Genomic DNA, 10,500 nt, shown 5'->3' with positions numbered 1-10,500 from the left:
TTGCTAGAGTGCATTTGGATGATCCAGAAGAGGATTGGGAGAATGTCATATGGTCAGATGAAACCAAAATATAACTTTTTGGTAAAAACTCAACTCGTCCTGTTTGGAGGACAAAGAATGCTGAGTTGCATCCAAAGAACACCATACCTACTGTGAAGCATGGGGTGGAAACATCATGCTTTGGGGCTGTTTTTCTGCAAAGGGACCAGGACGACTGATCCGTGTAAAGGAAAGAATGAATGGGGCCATGTATCATGAGATTTTTAGTGAAAACCTCCTTCCATCAGCAAGGGCATTGAAGATGAAATGTGGCTGGGTCTTTCAGCATGACAATGATCCCAAACACACCGCCCGGGCAACGAAGGAGTGGCTTCATAAGAAGAATTTCAAGGTCCTGGAGTGGCCTAGCCAGTCTCCAGATCTCAACCCCATAGAAAATCTTTGGAGGGAGTTGAAAGTCTGTGTTGCCCAGCAACAGCCCCAAAACATCACTGCTCTAGAGGAGATCTGCATGGAGGAGTGGGAGAACTTGCACAATTGGTGGCTGACTAAATACTTTTTCCCCCACTGTATATGGACAATTAATCACTATGATATTTTTTATTGGTAAATGTACAAACATATATTAAGATAAATAAATGTGAAACTTGTATCTCATTATGGTAAGTGATTAAATAAATATAGCCAGTTATAATTTTAATGGCTTAGCAGATAATAACAAAAGAAGAACAATATTTACATGGCTCAAATAGAATGAATATAATATCTATTGTTTACAGAAACTCATTCAACAATTCTAGATGAAGTTGCATGAAAAAAAAGGAAGGGGGGGGGGGGGATATACTTATCCCATGGGCAAAGAAATTCAAAAGGGGTGATGATATTAATTAACAGTAATTACGATCCAAATGGGCAAATTGTCCAAACAGACCCGCAAGGTAGATGGATGATTTTAAATATGTTATTGGACAATAATCAGAAATGGCTCATTAACCTTTACGGACCAAATAATGATGATCCACACTTCTTTGACAATATATATAATAAATTATCAACCCTGCAAGCAATACAAGACTCTATTATTATGGTGGGAGATTACAATACTGTTTGGACCGTAAAGGAAATCACACTACAAACTGACACCCTCATGCTCTTAATGAAATCATGAATGTCATGGATATATTAGAACTAGTAGATACATTTGAAGTCTGAAGTTTACATACACCTTAGCCAAATACATTTAAACTCAGTTTTTCACAATTCCTGACATTTAATCCTAGTAAAAATTCCCTGTCTTAGGTTAGTTAGGATCACCACTTTATTTTAAGAATGTGAAATGTCAGAATAATAGTAGAGAGAATTATTTATTTCAGCTTTTATTTCTTTCATCACATTCCCAGAGGTTTACATACATTCAATTAGTATTTGGTAGCATTGCCTTTAAATTGTTTAACTTTGGTCAAACGTTTTGGGTAGCCTTCCACAAGCGTCCCACAATAAGTTGGGTGAATTTTGACCCATTCCTCCTGACAGAGCTGGTGTAACTGAGTCAGGTTTGTAGGCCTCCTTGCTCACACACGCTTTTTCAGTTCTGCCCACACATTTACTATAGGATTGAGGCCAGGGCTTTGTGATGGCCACTCCAATACCTTGACTTTGTTGTCCTTAAGCCATTTTGCCACAACTTTGGAAGTATGCTTGGGGTAATTGTCCCTTTGGGCGACCAAGTTTTAACTTCCTGACTGATGTCTTGAGATGTTGCTTCAATATATCCACATAATTTTCCTTCTTCATGATGCCATCTATTTTGTGAAAAGGGGGCTTGCAAGCAGACCCCTTTTTCCTCCAAACATAATGATGGTCATTATGGCCAAACAGTTCTATTTTTGTTTCATCAGACCAGAGGACATTTCTCCAAAAAGTACGATCTTTGTCCCCATGTGCAGCTGCAAACTGTAGTCTGTCTTTTTTATGGCGGTTTTGGAGTAGTGGCTTCTTCCTTGCTGAGCTTCCCACAATAAGTTGGGTGAATTTTGGCCCATTCCTCCTGACAGAACTGGTGTAACTGAGTCAGGTTTGTAGGCCTCCTTGCTTGCACACGCTTTTTCAGTTCTACCCACACATTTTCTATAGGGTGGGGTCAGGGCTTTGTGATGGCCACTCCAATACCTTGACTTTGTTGTCCTTAAGCCATTTTGCCACAACTTTGGAAGTATGCTTGGGGTCATTGTCCATTTGGAAGACCCATTTGCGACCAAGCTTTAACTTCCTGACTGATGTCTTGAGATGTTGCTTCAATATATCCACATAATTTTCCTTCTTCATGATGTCATCTATTTTGTGAAGTGCACCAGTCCCTCCTGCAGCAAAGCACCCCCACAGCATGATGTTGCCACCCCCGTGCTTCACGGTTGGGATGATGTTCTTCGGCTTGCAAGCAGATCCCTTTTTCCTCCAAACATAACGATGGTCATTATGGCCAAACAGTTCTATTTTTGTTTCATCAGACCAGAGGACATTTCTCCAAAAAGTACGATCTTTGTCTCCATGTGCAGTTGCAAACCGTAGTCTGGCTATACTTGCGTACTATTGTTTGTACAGATGAACGTGGTACCTTCAGGCATTTGGAAATTGCTCCCAAGGATGAACCAGACTTGTGTAGGTCTACAATTTTTTTTGTTGAGGTATTGGCTAATTTCTTTTGATTTTCCCATGATGTCAAGCAAAGAGGCACTGAGTTTGAAGGTAGGTCTTGAAATACATCCACAGGTACACCTCCAATTGACTGAAATTATGTCAATTAGCCTATCAGAAGCTTCTAAAAATTCACAAAAATTACTTGTGTCATGCACAAAGTAGATGTCCTAACCGACTTGCCAAAAATATAGTTTGTTAACAAGAAATTTGTGGAGTGGTTGAAAAACGAGCTTTAATGACTCCAACCTAAGTGTATGTAAACTTACGACTTCAACTGTATATGGAGGCTTAAATATCCTGACCTAGTGAGATATACATGGCAGAGACTCAATCAAGCTAGTCGTCTTGACTTCTTTCTTATGTAATTCTCGTTGGCACCAAACATTTTAAAAGTGTTGAGAGGGGACAGAATGCGGTCGGACGATCATATAATTGGCATATACATTACTCTTACTGAGCGGGCGAGGATATTGGAAATGTAATCAAAGCCTATTGCATGATAACTTATTTTTAACTACGACAGAGGAATTTATAACAGATTTTTTCAAACAAAACATAGGTACAGAAAATCCCCTTATTGTATGGGACACTTTTAAATGTGCCTTTAGAGGCCATGCAATTCAGTACTCATTTCGAAAACAAAAGCAATTTAGGTCAAAAGAGTCCATACTAACAAAGGAAATAGAAGGTTTAACAGAACAGATAGATATCAATAAAAACTGTAACATAGAGGCTCAGAATAAATTAGAGGAAAAACAAAAAGAAATGGAGAAACTTATTCAAGAAAGATCAAGTGTAATATATTAACTTATTTTTTAATCTTCAACATAGAAATGCTACCAAAAATAATTTACTGAAACTGGTTACAAATGACGGAGTCAGCCATGATTCACCAAATTATATTTTGAAGGTGGAAGCAAAGTACTTTAAGCATATGTTTTCGTTTCAGTCGCCTCCATCTCCTCTAACTGAAGCTAATTGTAGTTTTTTTTCTTCTATTGATAATGTAAAATTAACAGCCATACAGAAAGCCTCATGTGAAGGTGAAATTACAGTGGAGGAACTTCTGGATGCAATTAAAGAATTTAAGTCTAGGAAAACTCCATGGTTGGATGGCATACCAGTTGAGGTATACCAAACCTTTTTTTGATATACTCAGAGGACCATTATTAGCATGTTTTAACCACTCCTATGCAAATGGTAGATTATCAGACACTCAAGAAGAAGGTCTGATTTCATTATTACTGAAAATGGATACAAGTGGAAAATATAAAGATCCAGTCCATTTAAAGAATTTGGAGGCCCCTTACACTTCAGTGTTGTGATGCAAAAATTCTAGCAAAATGTATAGCGCATAGAATTAAAAAGGTATTGTCGGACATTATTCATTCTAACCAGACAGGTTTTTTACATGGACGATACATTGGAGATAATATAAGGCAAGTACTGGAAACAATAGAACACTATGGAAAATCTGGGAAACCAGGCCTGCTATTCATAGCAGACTTTGAAAAGGCATTTCATAAAGTACAACTGGGGTTTATATATAAATGCCTGGAGCATTTCAATTTTGGAGAATCTCTTATAAAATGGGTTAAAATCATGTATAGTAACCCTAGGTGTAAATTAGTAAATAATGGCAATTTCTCCGAAAATGTTAAACTGTCAAGAGGAATGAAACAAAGTTGTCCACTAATGGCATATCTACTTATTATGGACATCGAAATGTTAGCTATTAAAATCAGATCCAACAATAATATCAAGGGATTAGAAATCCAGGGCTTAAAAACAAAGGTGTCATTCTACGCTGATGATTCATGATTTCTTTTAAATCCACAACTTTAATCCCTCCACAGCCTCATAGAGGATCTAGATAAATGTTCTAACCTCTCTGGATTACAACCAAATTATGATAAATGTACTATATTACGCATTGGATCACTAAAAAATACAATTATTACATTACCATGTAGTTTACCTATAAAATGGTCTGATGGTGATGTGGAGATACTCGGAATACATATCCCAAATGAAATAAATGATCTCACTCCAATACATTTTAATAGAAAGTTAGGAAAAATAGATAAGATCTTGCTACCATGGAAAGGTAAATACCTGTCTATTTGTGGAAAAATCACCCTGATTAACTTTTTAGTATTATCCCACTTTCCTTTTTTGCTTATGATCTTGCCTATGCCTAGCAAACTGTTTTTTTTTATTATATGAGAAAAAAATATTTTATTTTATTTGGAACGGCAAGCCAGACAAAATTAAACGGGCCTATTTATATAATGAAAATGAATTCGGAGGAAATAAATGATTAAATATTAAAACATTAGACCTATCACTAAAAGCTTCAGTCATACAAAATATATACTTAAATCCGAACTGGTTCTCTAGCAAATTAGTAAGATTGTCTCACCCCATGTTGAAAAATTGCCTTTTTCCCTTTATTCAGATTACAACCTCTCACTTTCATTTATTTGAAAAGGAAATAATCTCCCAAATATCACTATTTCTAAAACAAGCCATAGAAGTTGGTTGCAATTTCAATGTAATCCTCCAGAAACGACAGAACAAATAATGCAACAAATATTGTGGTTAAACTCAAATATACTAATTGATAAAAAACCATAATTCTTTGATAAAATAAAAAAAAGGTATAATCTTCCTAAATGATATCATATGTAGGACTGGTGGAGTCATGTCGCACATGCAGCTAACAAAAACATATGGAAATGTCTGCTCTACCCAAAATTACAACCAAATAATTGCAGCATTACCGGAAAAATGGAAGAGGAAAGTGGGAAAAAGTAAGGAACTTGTCTGTCGGCCCTTTATTAAAGAACATAATTGGTTAAAGAAAATTGTGATAAATAAAAAAGTATACCAGTTTAATTTAAGGACCAAAGGATTGACAGCCGTCCCATATAGATTGCAAAATAGTTGGGAAGAGATTTTTGACGTACCGATTCCATGGTATAGTGTTTATGAACTGACACGCAAAACGACTACGGATTAAAAATGTCACATTTTTCCATTTAAATTATTATACAAAATTCTTGCTACCAATAGAATGTTATTTATATGGGGGATACAATCTTCCCAGCTCTGCAGATACTGCTGCGAAGAGACAGAATCATTAGATCATTTGTTTTGGTACTGTCCATTTGTAACTTGTTTTTGGTCATAGGTCCAGGAATGGCTGAAGGATTGCAATATTTACCTGGAGCTAACCCTGCAGATAGCACTACTGGGTGATCAATAATATAATAATACTTTTAGCAAAAATGTTTATTTTCAATTTACAATCTGTAGAAACAATTAGAATAGAAGGGTTCGGAACTTTTGTGAAACATCACAGTACAATGGCAAATAGAAATCCAATATGGATGGTGTTAAGAGATAGATGGGAGGTGTTGAATGGAGCTGAAGGATGAAACTAATAGCAACTAACAACAACTAATAACAACAAGATAACTAATGTAAAGTATACTGTGTCCATAATAAGTATATAGGTTATAGGTTGAGAGCTTTTGTGAAAGAGCACAGTTAGAAAGATATGGCATGTAGAGGCAGACTGGATGGACATCATGAAAATGATCAGAGAGGTTGAGGGTAGAGAAAGTTCAGGAGTAAACACAAACAAAATAGAATTATTGTAAATTGACTGTGTCCATAAAATGTATATAGTATGTATAAGCTGGAAGTAGAGGCCTAAGCGTTGTTGTTCACTAGTTTACTCCAATTAGGGAAGGGGTGGTTGGGTTGGAAAGTAATAAAGGGATTTTGTTTTTTTAAGGATATATATGTATGTTTATGTATTTATATGTATGTATGTATGTGTATATGTATGTACTGTATGTGGATGTATATATATATATATATATATATATATATATATATATATATATATATATACACTACCGTTCAAAAGTTTGGGGTCACTTAAAAATGTCCTTGTTTTCGAAAGAAAAGCAATTATTTTGTCCATTAAAATAACATAAAATTGATCAGAAGTACAGTGTAGACATTGCTAATGTTGTAAATGGCTATTGTAGCTGCAAACGGCTGATTTCTAATGGAGTGTTTACATAGGCGTACAGAGGCCCATTATCAGCAACCATCAGTCCTGTTTTCCAATGGCACGTTGTGTTTGCTAATCCAAGTTTATCATTTTAAAAGGCTAATTGATCATTAGAAAACCCTTTTGCAATTATGTTAGCACGGCTGCAAACTGTTGTGCTGATATAAGAAGCAATAAAACTGGCCTATTTGAGTATTTGGAGCATCAGCAATTGTGGTTTCGATTACAGGCTCAAAATGGCCAGAAACAAATAACTTACTTCTGAAACTTGTCAGTCTATTCTTGTTCTGAGAAATGAAGGCTATTCCATACGAGAAATTGCCAAGAAACTGAAGATCTCGTACAACGCTGTGTACTACTCCCTTCACAAAACATTGCAAACTGTGGGAGGGAGAGGGTAGTGGGGGTGAGAGGAGGAGGAGAGTGGGAGGGAGAGGTAGTGGGGGAGAAGAGGAGGGGGAGAGTGGGAGGGAGAAGGTAGTGGGGGTGAGAGGAGGGGGAGAGTGGGAGGGAGAGGGTAGTGGGGGGGAGAGGAGGGGGAGAGTGGGAGAGTGGGAGGAGAGGGTAGTGGGTGTGAGAGGAGGGGGAGAGTGGAAGGGAGAGGGTAGTGGGGGTGAGAGGAGGGGGAGAGTGGGAGGGAGAGGGTAGTGGGGGTGAGAGGAGGGGAGAGTGGGAGAGTGGGAGGGAGAGGGTAGTGGGTGTGAGAGGAGGGGGAGAGTGGGAGGGAGAAGGTAGTGGGGGTGAGAGGATGGGGAGAGTGGGAGGGAGAGGGTAGTGGGGGTGAGAGGAGGGGGATAGTGGGAGGGAGAGGGTAGTGGGGGTGAGATGAGGGGGAGAGGGGGAGGGAGAGGGTAGTGGGGGTAAGAGGAGGGGGATATTGGGAGGGAGAGGGTAGTTGGGGAGAAGAGGAGGGGGAGAGGCAGAGAGAGAGCTCCATCTGTTTTCAGTGCGAAATGCAAGAGACAGTATTCCATAATGGCATATGGTCTATCTCTGTCCCTTGTGTCTGGATAACAGCTTTTGCTCTTTGACACCTTTCCCTCTCTCTCTCTCTCTCTCTCTCTCTCTCTCTCTCTCTCTCTCTCTCTCTCTCTCTCTCTCTCTCTCTCAGAGGTGTGACTCCCATAGTTCTTTGTGAGCGTAGACAGTATGTCTCGGCAGCTGAGATTCCAATCCCTGTAACAGACTATCAACCCTGGGATCACAGCCAGTGACACGTTCTCTGTCGATGTTACCATGGGGCATGGACCATGAACTCAAATACACCCAACCAACCATACAACCATTGAGTCCAATACACCAAGTCAAATTTGTGCAAAAAACTGAAACGAGGTTTCACATACAAAGCGCTCGCTAGCTAGCTAGCTAACTCTGTAGCTGTCCAGTTTTGATTTATTTATACTAGGGGGCTATTAGTACTATGTATTCTGGGTTGGAAAAGCCCAGGTAGCTTTTTTTTTATCCCATAGAGTCGATTGATGCACCGGTGCGTCAATCTAAGTAACATTTCAAAAAGATCCCCATCAAAATCCGTCAGTTTAACCCTCCTATTATGTTGTGGGTCAATTTGACCCGTTTCCACTTTTTGCGTTGTCTAAAATACTAGTTAACCACTCTTTTTTCGCCATGAAATTACATGACTTTTCCTCATTTAGGGTCATGAACCTAACTGCAAAATGTGGACACACTGATGTGTTGTGGAATGTCTGTGTACATTTTGTATACAAACATGATGTTGTGGGTCATTTTGACCCGGAGGCTTTCATGTGTATATATATTTGCACAGGTGCAAAACAAAAAAGTGTCTTTGATTTATTTTGTTTTGACTGGTCCTGGTTGCACTTTTAGAATTGTGTTTGGGTTAAAAGGGCTTTCCCAAGCTTCTCCTCAGTGTGAGAGCAGCAGGTCCCTGACACAGACACTCAAAAATGAGCTCCAAAAGATTTTCAATCAATGAAGTCTTATCACAAATTCTGGACTGTGACAGTGAAAAAGAAGAAGAGGTTTCAGAGATAGAGGATATTTCAGAGATAGAGGACAATGCTGTTGATGATCCAGATTTTGTCTTCATTGAAGAGGATTCAGAGGAGGAGTCTGCCGTACCATCCCTACATCAGATGAGAGACAGAGCATGCAACAAGCATCATCAAGAGAAGAGAAGACATGGAAGTCTAAAGATGGTCATATTGAATGGTCACCGTCACCACAACGAGGTCAAGGTAGACTCTCAGCTTCCAATGTAATAAAAATGGTTCCAGGACCTACACGATTTGCTGTCACTCGAGTCCATGACATACAATCAGCTTTTGAGCTCTTTTTACCCCAAGCAATAGAGAAGATTGTTCTGGACATGACCAACTTGGAGGGGAGCCGTGTGTTTCAAGAGAACTGGAAGCCACTGGATCGGATTGACTTGCATGCATACATTGGATTGCTCATATTAGCTGGAGTCTACCGGTCAAACGGAGAAGCAACGGCCAGCCTGTGGAATGAAGAGAATGGAAGGCCAATATTTCGGGCAACAATGTCTCTACAAGAATTCCACATAATTTCTCGGGTGATTCGCTTTGATAACCGTGATACCAGACCGGGTCGACGTGAAAGAGACAAACTAGCTGCAATCAGAGATGTATGGGATAAATGGGTGGAAATTCTACCGTTACTGTACAATCCCAGTCCTCATGTTACAGTTGATGAACGCCTTGTTCCATTCAGAGGACGTTGTCCCTTCAGACAGTATATGCCAAACAAGCCTGCAAAATGTGGCATCAAAATATGGGCAGCATGTGATGCCACATCAAGCTATGCATGGAATATGCAAGTTTACACTGGGAAGCCACCCGGCGGAGTGCCTGAGAAAAACCAGGGGATGCGGGTGGTGCTGGACATGAGTGAAGGGCTGCAAGGTCATAACATCACGTGTGACAACTTCTTCACATCCTACCGCCTTGGTGTTGAACTACAGAAGAGAAAGCTGACCATGGTTGGAACAATCAGAAAAAACAAACCTGAACTTCCCAGTGAGCTTCTGAAAATGCAGGGCAGAACTGTGCATTCCTCTAAATTTGCTTTCTCTGAAAATGCAACTGTTGTTTCATACTGCCCAAAGAAGAACAAGAATGTTCTTGTAATGAGCACAATGCACAAAGATGCATCGCTGAGTGCAAGAGAGGACATCAAGCCACAAATAATACTGGACTACAATTCCACCAAAGGAGGAGTTGACAATTTGGATAAAGTCACAGCAACATATAGTTGTCAGCGCATGACTGCCCGCTGGCCTTTGGTGATTTTCTACAACATTGTGGATGTGTCTGCTTACAATGCCTATGTCCTGTGGACTGAAATCAACCAGCAATGGAATGGTGGCAAATTGTACCGACGCCGGCTTTTCCTAGAGGAGCTCGGCAAAGCTCTCATCACTCCCAAGATCCAGAGGAGAGTCCGGCCTCCTCGGTCGACAGCAGCTGCATCTGCCGTCCAGAAAATTCAAGCTGGACCATCAACACATGCCTCCAATCAACCAGAAATGGATCCAGTGGATACAGGCAGTGGCAAGAAACGGAAAAGATGCCAGCTCTGCCCTCCTCGACAAGACAGTAAAACAAGCACCACTTGTGTAGAATGCAATAAATACATCTGCAGAAAGCACACACACACATTGTGTTCAACATGTAGAGAGAAAGACTGAAGGGATAATATGGACCAATAGGGGG

The sequence above is a fragment of the Coregonus clupeaformis genome, chromosome 35 (assembly GCF_020615455.1).
Source record: "Coregonus clupeaformis isolate EN_2021a chromosome 35, ASM2061545v1, whole genome shotgun sequence".
NCBI classification, from domain to species: Eukaryota; Metazoa; Chordata; class Actinopteri; order Salmoniformes; family Salmonidae; genus Coregonus; species Coregonus clupeaformis.
The sequence above is the reverse complement of the archived record's forward strand: the minus strand, read 5'-3'. Positions refer to the sequence as shown.